General features: G+C 38.9%; 1 non-coding gene across 1 annotated transcript; it reads right to left on the bottom strand.

Annotated features, from left to right (window-relative positions):
* Nucleotides 1–482: 482 nt before the first annotated feature.
* LOC128572206 (small nucleolar RNA SNORA2/SNORA34 family) lies at nt 483–618 on the bottom strand. The gene has a single exon (XR_008376113.1). It is a non-coding gene; the product is annotated as a small nucleolar RNA SNORA2/SNORA34 family (small nucleolar RNA).
* Between the last annotated feature and the right edge of the window lie 20235 nt (nt 619–20853).

The raw sequence follows: 20853 nt of genomic DNA, 5'->3' as shown, positions 1-20853 counted from the left end.
ACAAAGCACGTGCCACAGAGTTGTTTGGTGCTTTGTTGTTTTTTTTAAATTCTCTTTGCACAGATAGAATCTCACTATGTTCCTCAGGCTGGTCTTGAACTCCTGGCCTCAAGGGATCTTTCTACCTTGACCTCCCAAAGTACTAGGTTTACAGGCCTGAGCCACCACCCACAGTCACACCTAATATTTTTGATTAAACATGTATTTTGCGGAAAAATAACATTTACCAAGCTAATGCTCCTCTCAACCTTTTTTCATTTTAAAAAAGCTACTTCTTTTTTCTAACTGTAGAATTATCTTTTTATTTTAAATAAAAACCCACAGTAATTTGGGGGAGCTGTAATTAAGATTTAACAGCATTATAATTCTAACGGATAACTTAAATATCTTCTTGAGATAAATATAATAATATTTTATGGATATTTTGGAACCCCAGGATTAAGACTACAAATACACACTAGCCTACATCTATCACCAATGACTCATACTGTTTCTAATGAATTGACCATTACATTTCCAAAGTTCTGAAATGTCCAACAGACCATAGGAAGATAATTCTTTAGGCTCCTGCTTGAAACCAACAGCTTCAGCAAACTGCTGGCCTTGAAAAAAAGCCACTTATAAAGGAAAGAATTAGATCTATGTTATGAAAAAACTTCAATCCTTCTCAAATTTTAAATTCTAATTGAAGTTGTCTACCCTGTTTCCCTGAAAATAAGACATCCTCTGAAAATAAGACCTACTTACAGGAAAGATAAGATGTCCCCTGAAAATAAGACCTAGCGCATCTTTGGGCGCACACCTTAAAATAAGACACTGTCTTATTTTCGGGGAAACAGGGTATGCCTTTGCTTAAATAAAGCTTACACTTGGGAAACTTGACTTGTTTTGTTAATATGGCACATGATAAAATCCAGTATGATTTAGAAACTTTCAAGTTGAAAATATATCACATCAATTTCTTTGTGCTCACATCAATGAAGTCATCTTTGACCTGACTTTTTTTATTAATGTAAAAAAAAGAAGAAAAGAAATAGGGTTTGATTAAACAATAGTAGCTTTCAAAGAAGTATAGTTTTAAATGTCTTCAGATTTACACTGGAAATGAAACAGAAAACGTTTTGATACCAAGAAAAAATCTTACAGTGTTTCAATATATACTTCTCTGCCAATCTCCTTATACATAATTGCATGTTAGCTAAAATAACTAGTAATTTTGCATCAGGATTTCTAATGGAGAATGCTCTTGAACAAGAGACAATCCTCTTTTTGTTTTTTGCCAAGAACATGTGCTAATTCATCCAAATCATTAATAAACTCCACCTGAAAATGGTTCCACCAAGGCTCTATTTTTCTCTTTCCAAAGTATTTTTTTTTTTTTTTTTTTTGTAGAGACAGAGTCTCACTTTATGGCCCTCGGTAGAGTGCCGTGGCCTCACACAGCTCACAGCAACCTCCAACTCCTGGGCTTAGGCGATTCTCTTGCCTCAGCCTCTCGAGTAGCTGGGACTACAGGCACCCGCCACAACGCCCGGATATTTTTTTGGTTGCAGTTTGGCCGGGGCCGGGTTTGAACCCGCCACTCTCGGTATATGGGGCTGGCGCCCCACCGACTGAGCCACAGGCGCCGCCCCCAAAGTATTTTTTTAAAGGCTTCCCTTGGAAGTAACTTCACAAATATTTTTTTTCTGGGAAAGGCAGAAAACAATTATCATAAAAATAAACAAGTTTCATATTTTCCTCTCATTTCTTAAAAAAATTCTCAGAGGTAGGCTACTCAAATCCTGTTTAGGAGAAGGTACACCTTTCTTGCCATTTAAGGACTGAGACCAGGGTCTTATTACAGGAGTTCATGCCAGAGCGGGAGGAAAAAGTCACAAGCCTGGGAAGCCTGTTCCTTATAAAGTGAGAAACCCCAGTGTGTTCTCAATCTACTAGGTTAGCCTCTATTAGAGTACCACATTTTTTATTTTGGTTGAAACTTTATACTTGGAAAAGAAACACATTTGCCATTGCAGAGTTGTCCATGTGTTTACATTAGTTATCTATCGCTGTGTAGCAAATTACCCGAAAATTCAGCAGCTTAAAACTGCAGGCATTTCTTATCCTACAGCTGATCAGGAATTTGGGAAGCAGTTTGGCTGTGTAGTCCTGGTCAGGGTCTCCTGAGGTTGCAGTCCAGATGTGAGCTAAATCATCTGGCAACAGGCTGGTGCTGGTGTGTCCCCCTGCGGGCTCCTTCACGTCACTGCAGGCAGGAAGCCTCCATTTCTTGCGGGACCTTGACCAGAAGCTCCGGTGATGCTTAAAAGGAGAGCAATTAAGCTCCACTTCTTAAAATGAAGACTTTATCAACATATATTAAAACATTGCAGTTTTTTAAAAGACAATTTGATTATGAAACCTTTGAGAGTGACTTAACAGCATATGACAACCATGAGTAAAGTGATTCTACTCAGTGGAAGACACCAATTATTATTTTCTTCTCTCACTTACTGAAGAGAAATTAGACAGAAATTAGATAGTTTAATTCTTCCAGGCTCATCTTAATATTCTCATAAACAATGTCTAGGAGAAATTCTAGAACGAATAGAATCATTTGATACGAGCATTGCTCAGTTTTTTTCTTCTGTTCCATGGGTCTACATTTTTATTTGAATTCACACCTTAGAATTTCCCTTCGTCGTTATATGTGGGACCTCATGATTTCCAATCAGTATCGACCTTGCAATTTGTTTTCATATAAGAATGTCTGTATCTCCTGCTTATGAGGTACTGAAACTCAAGATATGTGACAATTCTGGCCTAGAGTTAGATATTTGGCCAAAAATATCTGTGTAGTGAAAGCAAAAATTATGTGTTTTCTGGGACTAAATCAGAAGTTCTGGCCTTCTAGATCTCTCTAATTGACATCAAAGGACATCTGAGAAACGCAGGGCACAGGTGATGTCTCCCAGCCTCCATAACCTCTGTGGGTCACTTCATTACGTCTTACGTATAAATTCTAAATAACTATTTTTTCCCTCATTCACTAAAAATTGTACGAACAATGATATGCCACGGTGTATACTGCCTTACCTACATCTTAATCTACTTTAGTACACAGTACTCCATTCTGACTTAACCAAGCTCACGATAATGTATTCTGAATTTCCAATGCTAATAGTGAATTATCCATTCTAATGGAAGCCAGTATTGACATAAATAAATGAAAACAGGATATTTTCAAAATAGGTTTCTTACATATAGAGAGATAATTTTTGCAGAAGATTTCCCTTCCCAACTGCATTTTCATGTTTCCATTTGGTTTGCATGCCTCGCTATGCAATTTGATGTAAAGAAAAGCATTAAGATGAACATCTTTTGGAAAATATGTAAATCTTGCGGATTTGATGTCTTCCATAAATATTTCACACATGAATAATTTAGATCAAAATTCTACGTCATATTAATAGTTTTGTTGGTTAATGAAAGAAACAAGTTTGTTTAGGTTCAAAACATCAACCTGGTAACTTGTATTTCATCTATTCATCTACCAGTATGGTCTGGGCAAAACACCAGCACAGACTTGGATTAGTGCATAGAAAAATCATAAAAAATAGGTTTTAATCTTCAATTTAACTTCAGAATATGCTTGCTTCTAAATTAAGTGAATTCCTAGGCACAGTAAAATTTACTTCACTACAAAACGGAAGAAAGACAGTGTGAATGATAAAACCTAACAAGAAATGTGTGTCTGGCTTCTGAGAACCAGGCTGTGCTATTTATGAAGCGTATCTAGAAAAGAATTAAGGTAAACTTTGAGATGATGGTAAGATAACACCAAAAATTAAAAAAATTAACTGTTTCAAGAGATACTGAAACCCAAAAGGCTTTCCTATTTGATGAAACTAATAATTTTAAAGGACAGCTGCCTGAGGTATTTTAATTTGTTTAAATTCCCCTTACTACAATCTGTACTGGGAAGTTTTGTAGAAATTTCCTACTCCTAGATATCTGAACCCCTCCCAAGAATGAATGGACATATTACCCTAAATCTGTTGTTTTTCACTCTGGTATAATTAGAATGTTTGAATGACTCTAGACCAAGACAAATAACTGAGCTAAAAAATGTAAGGAATTTTTCAGCAATCATCAGGAGGAAAAATACCAAGAAAATAGATTCCCAAATCCACTTATTCAACAAGTATTTATTGGGCGCCCACTCTGTGTCAAAATTACACTATAATCTGAGGACACAGTAGTGAGCAACATAAAAAAATTTCATTTGCTTGTGAAGTTTATGGGAAGTAAATAAGTACAGCAGTCAGAAATAAGATGAGACACCATGGTGCAATGTTCCAGTGTAAACGTGTACAGTAAATATGGAGGAATGCCATCAATGCCCTCCTGAGGGGTGAGCTCAGCAGCTATGGGAATGTGTTTAGGAGACAGCCCTCCACACTCCAGCTGTCAGCAATAGCTGCCAACAACTACTTCAACCAAGGTCATGCCCATCTGTGTCAGCCGGCATACAGTGAGAGAACAAAGAAAAGGGAGGAGGCGGACTGTGTGGGCACAAAGCAAACAATTTTGATGGGCAATACTCATCTCAGAGCATCATGCTAGGTTGGTTGAGGCTTTTTCATGTCTACATTATAGTTGGATTCTTCTCTTTACTCAATTCTAGTCCCTCCTTTCCTTTCACTAGAGTTGATCCATAAGAGAGAACTCTCATACATATCTCCCTCTCAACATCTGCTTCCAGAGAACCTGACCTGCCACCAAGGGAATAGTGGAAACACTTGACACAGGAGGAGGGGGGAAACCAGGGAATGCTTACTAAACAGAGTAGCATTAAAACAAGAATGGACACTAACCAAGTCATTTTGCAAGGGAAAGGAGGGCTGAGGACAAGAAAGCAAAGAGGGTTTCAGAGGCTAAGACTCAAAGTTCTAGTGATAGAGAAGTACAGAAAGAAAGGAAAGCATGTTTTGCATAAGGAGGGCGTGAAATACAGGCAGGAGTCAGACATACAAGCACCTCGCAAACCTATATAAGATCAAAATGTGTCTTCAAAAACCACAGGAGGATCTAAGCATGGGAGCCATCATTCTGCTCATAGTACAGAGATATATTTGGGGTGACAGTGGTACAGGCAGGGCACCTAAATAAGCTAGTGATGTCATTTGGGTAGGAGATTATGATAAAATAGAAAGTTGGGTCAGATGAGTATAAAAGAATAGACACAAGCAATACCAAGGTGATGAAATCAATAGGACCTTTTGATTTGTAAGATGTGAGATAGAGAGAATGCTATTTTGTTTCCTAGTTGAGATAATTGGTAGATACAGGCACTATTCATTAAGATAGGAAATAAGAGAGGGGGCAGAGGCAAGATGGCCGACTGGAGACAGCTTTCCACAGAGGGTCCCATCCAGAAGGACAGTTAAAGGACAGACGTTCAGCAAGTAAACTGATGGTTTGGAGCTGAAGAACATACATCAACCCTGATGAGGTGAGCTGCAACCCCAAGTATACAAACAAAAGGTACAAAATCCATCACCAAGCAGATAGGAGTCCCTGCCCCGGTGAGAACCACTCGCAGACAAACAAGCAAGCAGAGTTCAAATGTACTCCCATTTTTATCCCACAGGGGAGACCCTCTAAAAACTGGACCTCCTTCCCCTACTAGGGTACCATGGCACTCTCTGGCCAGGCATAAAACTGGATAAAACAGTGTATATTCTCTACCTGTAATTCTGAACTCCCAGCACTCCCCTTGAGTCTCACCCCAGGGTCTGGAATTCTGTCCCCCAAGGAGTCCAGATTCTTGGGCATTTTCTCCAGATATGTGGACAGGGTGTGGGCTGTTGCAGGTCTGTGCTGATTCTGCAGCACAGGGGTAAGAAGAAAACTGTGAACTGAAGGAATGGTATGGGAAAGGGAGAGGTGGTAATCCCCGGCACAGAGCAGCAGTGGCGGCAGCAGGAACAATAGGGCTCACACCCCTGGGGATATTTTGGAAGCACACTCCCTGTCTCTCTGGGCAACCAGAGAAAGCCAGGCATCTTCTCCAGTGGCAGACACTGGTGGAATAGATCTAGAATGGTAACGCAGACCCCATGAAAAAAGGGTATGCCTGAGGCAGTACTGGCCTGGGTGGAGCCTGGCGGGATGGAGAATTGAAGACATATGCACCAAGACGGCATACTCCAAGGGTGGGGCTGTGCCAGAGGACTGTTTTCTTGAGCCTAAGAAACTCCCAACCCTCAGGGGATCATAGCTGAGACAAAGGCAGGCGGAAAACCGAAAGCTGAGTGTAAGCTCTAACTGCACCCACCCCAAAACAGACTGCAGGGGAAACAGAAACACCAGCTCTGGGCAGCAGCACAGACTGGGGCTGAGTCACAGTTTCTGTGAACTGAAACGGCACCTGGTCCACAGGGGTATATAGCCAGGACAAAATCACAAATTCTGCACAAATACAAGTGTCAGCAACATCAATCAGGGGAGGGGCTGTAACTGAGTGCACTGCCCCAGATTCCATTAATCACCCAAGGTTGTCAGGCCTCAGCTTTCCCTGCCAAATGATGGCAGAGTGTGGAGGCCTGACCCAGGAGACATTAGATCTCTCTGTGACTCAGGCAGGCTCAACTCCCTGGAGCATCTGCTCATTGGAGGGAACTGGGTCATAGTCCTTGGGGGGGTTTACCAGTGACTGGGTGTGACAGAGGTGCAAGGTGGGGAAGGAGGCATCAAACTTCCAAGACTAATTCAATTGCTGGGCGGGGGTTCTTATGACTCTATGGAGCACCAGAATGAGTCATACTCGAGCTGCCAGCAGATCCCTAATATATAATTGCTAGAGACTTTTGGAAATTCCTCACTTGAGACTGGGTGCTGACTGGGACAATTGAATTGGATCTCTCAGATTGGACCAATCACGCAAGAACTATCCAAAGTGGTACCCTGGGTGTATGGTTGTGGAAACGTTTGATTTTCCTTTTCCAGTTGTTGCCCGTGGTGGGTAGGGTAAATTAATTGCTGGTATTTCTCAAAAGCTGAGACTTCAACCCAGAGTAACAAATTCACTATGGCAGGACAGAGACCAGCTAAAAATAAGAAGAGAAACTTACCCCACCACATTAAGTAAATCCCCAGTGTACTGAGGGGACTTTGCAAAGCACTTTGAATGCTCTCAAACTCTCAAAGACAAAGAGAAATGGAGAGCAAAAATGGATCATTCTCTCAGAGACCTCTGGGATAATTTGAAGAAGGGTAATATCAACCTCATTGGAATCCCTGAAAGTGATGAAGTGGCCTTGCATGGCACAGAGGCTCTTCTCCATAAAATTATGAAAGAGAATTTTCCAGACATGCCAAGAGATTCTGAAATTCAGAGAGCAGACAGTTTCAGAACCCCAGCATGACTCAATCCAAATAGGACATCCCCAAGGCATATCATAATTAACTTCACTAAAGTTAATATGAAGGAGAAAATTCTGAAAGCAACGAGACATAAGAAATCCATTACCTACAAAGGGAAGAATATTAGAATGACTGCAGATCTCCCTGCTGAAACTTTTCAAGCCAGAAGAGGTTGGTCATCGACTTTTAATGTCCTAAAGCAAAATAATATTCAACCACAGATCCTTTATACAGCTAAACTGAGTTTCATTTATGATGGAGAAATTAAATACTTTAATGACATTCATATGTTGAAGAAATTTGCCATAACCAAACCACCTCTTCAGGATATTCTCAAACCTATCCTCCATAATGACCAGCCCAATCTTCTACCACAAAAGTAAACTCACTCAGAAACTTTTGATCAAACTCCAACTTCCACAGTGGTGAAAGGACTAAAAATGTCCATGGGAAGTTGAAAAAACTTGATACCCAAAATTTTACCAGACTTATCAATATTCTCCATTAATGTGAACGGCTTAAACTGTCCTCTAAAGAGGCACAGGTTAGTTGACTGCATACAAAGACTCAGGCCAGATATTTCCTGCATACAAGAGTCACATCTTACCTTAAAAGATAAATATAGACTCGGGGTGAAAGGATGGTCATCCATATTTCAGGCAAATGGTAATCAGAAAAAAGCAGGTGTTGCAATTCTATTTGAAGACACTATAGGACTTAAAACAACAAAAGTAATGAAAGGTAAGAACGGTCACTTCATATTTTTTGAGGGTAATACTCAATATGACATTTCAATTATTAATATTTATGCACCCAACCAGAATGCACCTCAGTTTATAAGAGAAACTCTAACAGACATGAGCAACTTGATTTCCTCCAGCTCCATAATAGTTGAAGATTTCAACACTCCTTTGGCAGTGTTGAATAGATCCTCCAACAAGAAGCAGAGCAAAGAAATTTTACATTTAAACCTGACCATTCAACATTTGGATTTAGCAGACATCTACAGAACATTTCATCCCAACAAAACTGAATACACCTACTTCTCATCAGCCCATGGAACATACTCCAAAATCGATCACATCTTAGGTCATAACTCTAACCTCAGTAAATTTGAAGGAATAGAAATTATTCCTTGCATCTTCTAGGACCACTATGGAATAAAAGTTGAACTCAGTAACAACAGGAATCTGCATACTCATACAAAAACATGGAAGTTAAATAACCTTATGCTGAACGTTAGCTGGGTCAGAGATGAGATTAAGAAGGAAATTGCCAAATTTTTTAAACAAAATGACAATGAAGACACAAATTATCAGAACCACTAGGATACCACAAAGGCAGTCCTAAGAGGGAGGTTTATAGCACTGCAAGCCTTTCTCAAGAGAACAAAAAGAGAGGAAGTTAACAACTTAATGGGACATCTCAAGCAACTGGAAAAGGAAGAACATTCCAACCACAAACCCAGTAGAAGAAAAGAAATAACCAAAATTAGAGCAGAAGTGAATGAAATTGAAAACAAAAGAATTATACAACAGATCAATAAAACAAAAATTTGGTTTTTTGAAAAGGTCAATAAAATAGATAAGCCTTTGGCTAACCTAACCAGGAAAAAAGAGTACAATCTCTAATTTCATCAATCAGAAACGACAAAGACGAAATAACAACAGACTCCTCAGAAATTCAAAAATTCCTTAATGAATATTACAAGAAAATTTATTCACAGAAATATGAAAATCTGAAGGAAATTGACCAATACTTCCAAGCACATCACCTTCCAAGACTTAGCCAGAATCAAGTGGAAATGTTGAACAGGCCAATATCAACTTCTGAAATAGCATCAACCATACAAAATCTCCCTAAAAAGAAAAGCCCAGGACCAGATAGCTTCAGGTCAGAATTCTACCAAACCTTTAAAGAGGAACTAGTACCTATATTACTCAACCTGTTCCAAAATGTAGAAAAAGAAGGAAGACTACCCAACACATTCTATGAAGCATATATCACCTTGATCTCCAAACCAGGAAAAGACCCAACAAGAAAAGAAAATTATAGACCAATATCACTAATGAATATAGATGCAGAAATATTCAACAAGATCCTAACAAACAGAATTCACAACACATCAACTGAATTATACATCATGACCAAGTTATTTTTATCCCAGGGTCCCAAGGCTGGTTCAATATACGTAAATCTATAAGTATAATTCAGCACATAAACAAATTAAAAAACAAAGACCATATGATTCTCTCAATTGTTGCAGAAAAAGCTTTTGATAATATCCAGCATCCCTTCATGATCAGAACACTTAAGAAAATTGGTATAGAAGGGACATTTCTTAAACTGATAGAGGCCATCTACAGCAAACCCACAGCCAATATCGTATTGAATGGACTTAAATTAGAATCTTTTCCACTCAGATCAGGAACCAGACAAGGCTGCCTGTTGTCTCCATTGCTCTTCAACATTGTAATGGAAGTTTTAGCCATCATAATTAGGGAAGAAAAGGTGATCAAGGGCATCCATATAGGCTGAGAAAAGATGAAACTTTCGTTCTTCACAGGTGATATGATTGTATATCTGGAAAACACCAGGGATTCTACTACAAAACTCTTAGAAGCGATCAAGGAATACAGCAGCATCTCAGGTTACAAAATCAACATTCATAAATTGGTAGCCTTTATCTATACCAACAGTAGTCAAGCTGAAAAAACAGTCAAGGACTCTATTCCATTCACAGTAGTGCCAAACAAGATGAAATATTTGAGAATTTATCTAACAAAGGACGTGAAATATCTCTATAAGAGAACTATGAAACTCTAAGAAAAGAAATAGCTGCAAATGTTAACAAATGGAAAAACATACCATGCTCATGGCTGGGAAGAATCAACATTGTTAAAATGTCCATACTACCCAAAGCAATATACAATTTTAATGCAATCCCTATAAAATCCCTTTTTGTCATACTTCAAAGATCTTCAAAAAGTAATACTTCATTTTGTATGGAATCAGAAAAAACCTCTAATAGCCAAGACATTACTCAGAAGTAAAAACAAAGCAGGAGGAATCATACTACCAGACCTCAGACTATACTATAAATTGATAGTGATCAAAATAGCATGGTACTGGGACAAAAACAGAGAAGTAGATGTCTGGAACACAATAGAGAACCAAGAGATGAATCCAACCACTTAGTGTTATTTGATCTTTGACAAGCCAATTAAAAACATTCAGTGGGGAAAAGATTCACTACTTAACAAATGGTGCTAGGTGAACTGGCTAGCAACCTGTAGAAGACTGAAACTGGACCCACACCTTTCACCATTAACTAAGATAGACTCTCACTGGATTAAAGATTTGAACTTAAGACATGAAACTATAAAAATACTAGAAGAGAGTGCAGGGAAAACCCTTGAAGAAATTGGTCTGGGCAAGTATTTTATGAGGAGGACCCCCCGGGCAATTGAAGCAGCTTCAAAAATACACTACTGGGACCTGATCAAACTAAAAGGCTTCTGCACAGCCAAGAACACAATAAGTAAAGCAAGCAAACAGCCCTCAAAATGGAAGAACATATTTGCAGGTTATGTCTCTGACAAAGGTTTAATAACTAGAATCCATAGAGAACTCAAACATATAAGCAAGAAAAGAACAAATGATCCCATCTCAGGCTGGGCAAGGGACTTGAAGAGAAAATTCTCTGAAGAAGACAGGCACACGGCCTACAGACATATGAAAAAATGCTCATCATCTTTAATCATCAGAGAAATGCAAATCAGAACTACCTTGAGATGCCATCTAACTCCAGTAAGATTAGCCCATATCACAAAATCCCAAGACCAGAGATGTTGGCGTGGATGTGGAGAAAAGGTAACACTTCTACACTGCTGGTGGGAATGCAAATTAATACATTCCTTTTGGAAAGATGTTTGGAGAACACTTAGAGATCTAATAATAGACCTGCCATTCAATCCTATAATTCCTCTACTAGGTATATACCCAGAAGACCAAAAATCACATTATAACAATGATATTTGTACCAGAATGTTTATTGCAACCCAATTCACAATTGCTAAGTCATGGAAAAAGCCCATGTGCCCATCGATCCACGAATGGATCAATAAATTGTGGTATATGTACACCATGGAATATTACGCAGCTTTAAAGAAAGATGGAGACTTTACCTCTTTCATGTTTACATGGATGGAGCTGGAACATATTCTTCTTAGTAAAGTATCTCAAGAATGGAAGAAAAAGTATCCAATGTATTCAGCACTACTATGAAACTAATTTATGGCTTTCATATGAAAGCTTTAACCCAGTTATAACCCAAGAATAGGGGGAAGGGGGAGAGGAAGGGAAGGGAGGGGGGAGGAAGGGCGGAGGGAGGGTGACAAGTGGGATTACACCTGTGGTGCATCTTACAAGGTTACATGTGAAACCTAGTGAATGCAGAATATGATTGTCTTAACACAATAACTAAGAAAATGCCAGGAATGCTATGTTAATGCTATGCTAAGTGTGATGAAAATGTGTTGAACTGTTTATAAAACCAGCGCATGCTGCCCCATGATCACATTAATGTACACAGCTATAATCTAATGCTAATAAAAAAAAAAGAAGACAGGCGCACAGCCTACAGACATATGAAAAAATGCTCATCATCTTTAATAATCAGAGAAATGCAAATCAAAACTACATTGAGATATTACCTAAATCCAGTAAGATTAGCCCATATCACAAAATCCCAAGACCAGAGATGTTGGCATGGATATGGAGAAAAGGAAACACTTCCACACTGTTGGTGGGAATGCAAATTAATACATTCCTTTTGGAAAGATGTTTGGAGAACACTTAGAGATCTAAAAATAGACCTGCCATTCAATCCTATAATTCCTGTACTAGGTATATACCCAGAAGACCAAAATCACATCATAACAAAGATATTTGTACCAAAATGTTTATTGAAGCCCAATTCATAATTGCTAAGTCATGGAAAAAGCCCAAGTGCCCCTCAATACACGAATGGATTAATAAATGGTGGTATATGTACACCATGGAATATTATACAGCCTTAAAGAAAGATGGAGACTTTACCTCTTTCATGTTTACATGGATGGAGCTGGAACATATTCTTCTTAGTAAAGTATCTCAAGAATGGAAGAAAAAGTATCCGATGTAATCAGCCCTACTATGAAACTAATTTATGGCTTTCACATGAAAACTATAACCCAGTTATAACCTAAGAATAGGGTGAAGGGGGAGAGGAAAGGGAGGGAGGGGGGAGGATGGGTGGAGGGAGGGTGATTGGTGGGATTACACCTGTGGTGCATCTTACAAGGGTACATGTGAAACTTAGTAAATGTAGAATATAAATGTCTTAACACGATAACTAAGAAAATGCCAGGAAGACAATGTTAACCATTGTGATTAAAATGTGTCAAACCATCTATAAAACCAGTGTATGGTGCCCCATGATCACATTAATGTACACAGCTATGATTTAATAATAAAAAATTAAAAAATAAAAAAATTTAAAAAGTGATCACCCCCCCAACCCCAAAAAGAAATAATTTCCACTCAGATCAGGAACCAGGCAAGGTTGCCCATTGTCTCCACTGCTTTTTAACATTGTAATGGAAGTGTTATCCATCACAACTAGGCAGGAAAAGGCAATCAAGGGCATCCATATAGGGTCATAAGAGATCAAATTTACACTCTTCACAGATGGTATGTTTGTATATCTGGAAAGCACCAGGGATTCTACTACAAAACTCTTAGAACTGATCAAGGAATACAGCAGCATCTCAGGTTACAAAATCAACACTCATAAACTGGTAGCCTTTATATATACCAATAGTCAAGTTGAAAAACAGTCAAGGACTCTATTCCTTTCACAGTAGTGCCAAAGAAGATGAAATATTTGGGAATTGATCTAACAAAAGACATGAAAGATCTCTATAAAGAGGACTATGAAACTCTAAGAAAAGAAATAGCTGAAGATGTTAACAAATGGAAAAACATACCATGCTCATGGCTGAGAAGAATGAACATTGTTAAAATGTCCATAATCCCCAAAGCAATATACAATTTTAATGCAATCCCTATTAAAGCTCCACTGTCATACTTTAAAGATCTCGAAAAAATAATACTTCATTTCATATGGAATCAGAAAAAACATTGAATACACAAGACATTACTCAGAATACGCAATAAAAATAAAGCAGGAGGAATCATGCTACCAGATCTCAGACTATACTATAAAGCAATAGTGATCAAAACAGCACAGTACTGGCAGAAAAACAGAGAGGTAGATGTATGGAATAGAATTGAGAACCAAGAGATGAACCCAGCTACTTTCCAGTACTTGATCTTTGACAAGCCAATTAAAAACATTCAGTGGGGAAAAGATTCCCTATTTAACAAATGGTGCTGGGTGAACTGGGTAGTGACCTGTAGAAGACTGAAATTGATCCACACCTCTCACCATTAAGATAGACTCTCACTGGATTTAAATATTTAAACTTAAGATATGAAACTATAAAAGTACTAGAAGAAAATACAGGGAAAACTCTTGAAGAAATCGGCCTGGGTGAATTTTTATGAGTAGGACCCCCCTGCGCAATTTAAGCAGCATCAAAAATACACTACTGGGACCTGATCAAACTAAAAAGCTTCTGCACAGCCAAGAACACAGTAGGTAAAGCAAGCAGACATCCCTCAGAATGGGAGAAGATATTTGCAGGTTATGTCTCCAACAAAGGTTTAATAACCAGAATGCACAGGGAACTCATGTATTAGCAAGAAAAGAGCAAGTGATCTCATCTCAGGCTGGGCAAGGGACTTGAAGAGAAACTTCTCTGAAGAAGGCAGACACACGGCCTACAGACACATGAAAAAATGCTCATCATCCTTAATCATCAGAGAAATGCAAATCAAAACTACTTTGAGATATCATCTAACTCCAGTAAGATTAGCCCACATAGCAAAATCCCAAAACCAGAGATGCTGGCGTGAATGTGGAGAAAAGGGAAGACTTCTACACTGCTGGTGGGAATGCAAATTAATACATTCCTTTTGGAAAGATGTTTGGAGAACACTTAGAGATCTAAAAATAGACCTGCCATTTGATCCTACAATTCCTCTACTAGGTATATATCCAGAAGACCAAAAATCACATTATAACAAAGAAATACGTGCCAGAATATTTTTTGTAGCCCAATTAATAATTGCTAAGTCATGGAAGAAGCCCAAGTGCCCATTGACCCATGAATGGATTAATAAATTGTGGTATATGTACATCATGGAATATTACGCAGCCTTAAAGAAAGATGGAGACTTTACCTCTTGTATTTTTACATGGATGGAGCTGGAACATATTCTTCTTAGCAAAGTATCTCAAGAATGGAAGAAAAAGTATCCAATGTACTCAGCCCTACTGTGAAACCAATTTATGGCTTTCATATGAAAGCTATAACCCAGTTATAACCTAAGAATATTGGGACAGGAGGGAGGGAAAGGCGGGGGGAGGATGGGCGGAGGAAGGGTTGTTGGTGTGAATACCAGTGCTCCAGAAGGACAGTCTTGCAACCTTCAGGGGTAAGCTCACTCCTGCAATGTTAAGGAATGGGGGCAAGTAATAGACTACACAACATAGGATGGCATGTAGCAAAGTTCTTTATTTGGGGATCTGATTTTATACACTTCTAGTCATATACACACTTAATCTATCATCTGTTAGTTTCACCATTACCTCATTTTACCTATCTGAAATTAACTTGTAAGGAAATACCCTGTTACCACATCAACACAATCACTTCTGCAGTAAATATCCTTTTCTAGACACTTACTAATCTCTTGGGCAGGTATCTAAATAAAGATCACAAAGAAGAAAGCAGCCACAGGGGAACAGAGTTAATGGAAGAGTATCTTCAAGCGTTCACTCAGTTTACTCAGCATGAAGTAATGACTGTGTTTCTCCTCAGGGCAGAGCACCTATAGACCTCTAACAATATGTTGTTAACATATGTCAACCCTCTGGCCCGTATCTCTGAGAAAGGGCTGCATGCCCTTTGGCCTCAGGCTTTACGGGGTGCACAACTTCAGAAAACTGGTTTGTGGACCAGTTAACTCCAGGCAAGTTAACTCTGCACGTGCCTCAGCAGGGCCCAGGTCCCTTAGCAAGCTGTTTTAAACTCACACTGAGTTCACTTTGTGTGCTTGATGTAGGATATGTTTATTTCTAAATATTATCCTACAGAGGGTGATTGGTGAGATCACACCAACCGTGCATCTTACAAGGGTATATGTGAAACTTACTAAATATAGAGTATAAATGTCTTAGCACAATAACTAAGAAAATGCCAGGAAGGCTATGTTAACCAGTGTGATGAAAATATGTCAAATGGTATATAAAACCAGCACATGGTGCCCCATGATTGCATTAATGTACACAGCTATGGTTTAATAAAAAGAAAAAGAAAACAAGAGAAAAGGAGAAGGTGGGGATGATCTCAGCTTTGGACACATCAAGATTGATACAGAAATGTGTTGTTATAGAGGGGATCACCAGCTTTATCAGCATACCATCAGCATGACATCAGCATATCCTTATTCAATCAGAGCATTACTCATTTCAGCATGCCATCAAATAGAAGTGCTGGCTAAAGGTCATGTGTGGGGTTGGAGAACTTCCAGGGAGGGATGTTCAAGCAAGTAAAGGCTTGGGGAAAATGGTAAGTAATAACTACATTGAGGAAATGGCAGAAGAAAAATAGACTGTTTAGACAGAAGACAAGTAAGAAAAGGAATGACATCATTTACAGAATGTAGGAGTACAAAATTGGCATGGAATGGGCAGGGGACACACCAGATCTCAAGGAGCTGGGAGGGAGGGAGCAGTGGAGGCACCTACTGTGGAAACTTCCCAAGAAATGTAAGTGAAAAAGAAGACAAGGGGAGGGATAAGAAGAGAGGGGAAGAGGAAGAAAGAGAGGGACAGGGAGAGGGTAATGAGTGAGAGAGGGAACTGGACAGAGGAACAGTGAAAACTAAAGAGAGCTACTGTCGATGATGATATTAATGCACTTTGTTGCTGCCAGGTTTATTTTAATCAACAGACATCAGAATATGGGATCCAGAGAACAGATGGTGCATTACCCATGGAGTAGAGAAAAGATGCCTCTTGAATTGTAGTATGAGTGAGAGGAAGAGGAAAGAATGGATAGCAAGAGTCAAGTTCATAAGTCCAGAGGGAAATCAAGAAATTCCCTTTGGGGGGAATGCTAAAATCTCCATGAAGTAAAATGTTATGTCAACTGCTGAGAGAGATCCTGACTAGTAGGCAAGAATTTTTGATAATAGAAAAGATGGGTTTTTTTTCTGTTTTGTGATAAGTGGGGTTTTTTTATAATTTTATTTTTTATTAAGTATTTTGTACATAGATCATAAATACATTTATGCCCATTTCAGAGTGTTGATTATTCGTACAAATTGGAGTGCTTACATCATACTAATCAGCATAGCTTTCATCGCATTTACCCAATTATAGCATTAGGACATTTGTGTTCTACACATGATAGAACCAACTTGTACTTGCAATGTGCTCCATAGTTGTGGTCCCCCTACTATCCCTCCCACCCTCTCCCCATCCCTCCCTCTCCCCTTCCCTCCTTCATCATAGCCAAAAGTTGTGTTTCATTTTTCATATGCAAGTATGAGTTATTATAAATTGGTTTCACAGTAGTACTGAGCACATTGGATACTACATGGATGGAGCTGGAAAATATTCTTCTTAGCAAAGTATCTCAGGAATGGAAAAGATTATTTTGAAAAGAGATTTTGGAGATTAGGAAAAGGAGCTAATGATAAAAAGAAACAAAGGAGGGTTGCTGAACAATCGATAACCAACTTCATGCTTCCATTGATTACTGGATTATTTACTTTCTTCCAATCTAATAAACAGCAGAGAGTTTTTAATCCATCACAATAAGAATCTTTATAGCTTGCTTATGCGGGCATCGCTGCCTAACCTCTCACCCTGTAATTGATTTATAAATGAACACGGAAAAACACCCCAGGGAAAATCTGCTGGACACATTCCTAAAGAAAAGTTACACTTGAGAAACTGGTTTACACTGGTGCTAAAGACAAGAATTTCTAGGATCCTAGATACCAAATTGCAACCTTGCAGGTTGCTCAGTCCAATTATTCTGTTATTGCCACCCCAGGGAGATGGATGTCAATATAGGGCCTCTCTTGAAGTCAGGTTGATTTTCTGAAGTACCAAAATATCTTATTAAAAGAGATTTCAAATATAAGAGATTTCATGGTAAGAAATCGCAAGATAATTTTTTTTATGAAGTTCTGAGATGTTTTTAGAAAATCACCACAAGTTCTGGTAGATACTATAATTTGACACTTTTTAGTAGTAGTTTTTACTCTATTGAAGTTAGGCCCAAATGGGAATGTAAATATCTGTGTTTTATAAGTAACCATTGCCAAAAAATAATAAAATAAAATAAGCATGTAAGAAGATTGTTATTCATGCTTTGAAATGATGAATTGCATTTTTACAGATTTTGTTATAGCTGTATGTTTAACTGTGAAGTTGTTTGATCTAATAAAATCTCTTAAGGGAGTATTTAATCCTCAGTCATCCTCTCTCTTTGATTTTCTGCCTGTCTCGCTCTTGTTGCCATCTGGCTCTGTCCTTTTCTACACAACAATAGTTTAATTATCACTCATATGAAAATAAAACAAAAGCAGTTTCATTTGTATATAAATGGAAAGAGAGAATAGATAAGTAGATAGATTTCCGTATTGCCCAAGTTACTTGAAAGTGTTTTATTTCTTTCAGCCACCAATTTTTAACTGCCTGCTGAATTTTTTCTCTCTGGATCACAATGGACCTCTAAATTGTCTAATTTAACGGACACTTTTCCATCGTTGTCTGCATCTGACAAAGTTTATTGCCTGTACAACAATCTTTCCCTCTCTTCTTCCCCCAAGATTTTTTCAGGAATCAGGGGACTGTTGCGTGACTGGAGACGCGAACAAACAGCAGCTTTGCTGTGGGTATAAACTCGCTCCTGTAATTAAGTCAAGAAACAGATTACACAGGATGGGGTGGCGTGTAGCGAAATTCTTTATTCAGGGTTTTGATTTTATACCTTTCTAGTCACGTACACACTTAATCTATTATCTGTTAGTTTCACCATTACCTATTTCATTTTACCTATATGAAATTAACTTGTAAGGAAATATCCTGTTACCATATCAACACAATCACTTCTGCAGTAAACATCTTCTAGACACTGACTAATCTCTGGGCAGGTATCTAAATAATGATCACAAAGAAGAAAGTAGCCACAGGGGAACAGAGTTAATGGAAGAGTATCTTCAAGCGTTCACTCAGTTTACTCAGTATGAAGTAACGACTGTGTCTTTATCTCAGGGCAGAGCACCTATAGACCTCTGACAATATGTTGTTAACATATGTCAACCCTCTGGCCCGTATCTCTGAGGAAGGACAGCATGCCCTTTGATCTCAGGCTTCCCAGGGCGCACAGCTTCAGAGAATGGGCTTGTGGGATTTTTAACTCCAGGCAAGTCAACTCTGCGTGTGTCCCAGGGGGGCCCAGGTCCCTTAAACCTCTGGAAAAAAAGCAAGCCATTTTAAACTCACACTGAGTTCACTTTGTGTGCTTGTTGTAGGATATGTTTATTTCTAAATATTATCCTACAGGGGACCATATGCTTCCTGATAGCCTCAGTCCATCCAGGAGATCTCATGCCCTCTGATGTGGGTCTATGATGCAACTTTAGCCAAGGGGCATGTATTACTTGTCCATGGTTGCTGTTAATGCACTACCTGCCATTTAATGTCTTGAAGCAACACAAACATAACCTTACAGTTTGGGATGTCGTATGTCCAAAATGAGTCTCATTGAGTTAAAACTGAGGTGTTGGCAGGGTCGCACTCCTGCGTTGGTTGCCTGCATGGCTTATCTCATGCCTGCATCTTCAAAACCAGCAACATTGGGCCAAAGCTTTTTACACTGCCACCTCTGGGGTTCTTCCTCTCTGCCTTCCTCTTCCAGAAGGTTATGTGTAATTACACTTGGTCCACCCAGATAATCTAGGATAATATCTCCATCTTGAGGTCAGTAGATTGACAACATTAATTATTTTTTAAATCTTAATTCTCCTTTGCACATGATATAACCCATTCACAGATTCTAGGAATTAGGACATGCCCCTGTCAAGGGACCATTATTCTGTCTACTACAAAGTGTGAGAAGAAGTCTTATGGGCAAGGAAAGAACACTCCCTCTCTGCGTCTGTAAGTGAGCCTCTGCATACATTATCCAGAATTTGGCCAGTCAGTTTAGGGTTATGAGAGGAATCAGCCTAAATGGGACAATCTTTATCATGATAACAACATATCCTGGATATATGTAGTACTCCAGAGTAAACCACCCCAGGGCAATTTTAACTCTCCTTCTTCTAACAGGGGTCCTCAAACTTTTTAAACAGGGAGCCAGTTCATTGTCCCTCAGACTGTTGGAGGACCAGACTATAGTTTAAAAAAAAACTATGAACAAATTCCTATGCACACTGCACATATCTTATTTTGAAGTAAAAAAACAAAACGGGAACAAATACAATCACACCGCCTCATGTGGCCCGCGGGCCACAGTTTGAGGACCCCTGTGAAGATAAAATTAGATTTTTCTGTATTCCCCATGCTTCTGGAATGTGACTGTCTCCGTTTCCTCCTACCTCCCACGCCGTTCCCACCCAGTTTCATTCAAAGAATTTTCTCTGCTTACACTTTGATTGTTGGTTCTCACACCTGGCCCTGTCTTCAACTTCTTTCACCTCTCTGTTCCCCTTTAATAAAGGCTTTAACTGTTCTTTACACACTAATTCATATTTTCTACCCCTATTCCAGAAGCTTCTGCTAACTCTAGATTTTTGCATCTGCTATGGTTTGAACATTCTTTCTAGAACACATGCTGAAACTTAATCCCCAATGTGGCAGTATTGAGAGATGGGGCCTTTAGAGGTGATTCATGGATTAATGGCTTATTGTGGGAAGGACCACAGTCTTTGCAAGAAGAGGAAGAGAGACCACGTTAGCACACTCATCCCCTTCACCCTGTGACATGCTCTGCTGTCTGGACATTCTGCCAAGTCCCTACCAGCAAGAAGGCTGTCACCATATGCAGTCCCTCAACCTTGGACTTGTAAGCCTCCATACCTGCAAGATCAATTCCTTTCCTTTATAAAGTACTTAGTTTTAGATACTTTGTTATAAGCAACAGAAAATGGACCAGGACACCTTCCAAATATCTATTATACATTTCTTTTCAATATTCCCTGGGTCTCCCCTCCTCAACTCGAAATGTGTTGCTACATTTTGTTCTTTCCTGAGCA

The sequence above is a fragment of the Nycticebus coucang genome, chromosome 19 (genome assembly GCF_027406575.1).
Source record: "Nycticebus coucang isolate mNycCou1 chromosome 19, mNycCou1.pri, whole genome shotgun sequence".
NCBI lineage: Eukaryota > Metazoa > Chordata > Mammalia > Primates > Lorisidae > Nycticebus > Nycticebus coucang.
Note: the sequence above shows the minus strand (reverse complement) of the source record. Positions and strands in the feature narration are given on the sequence as shown.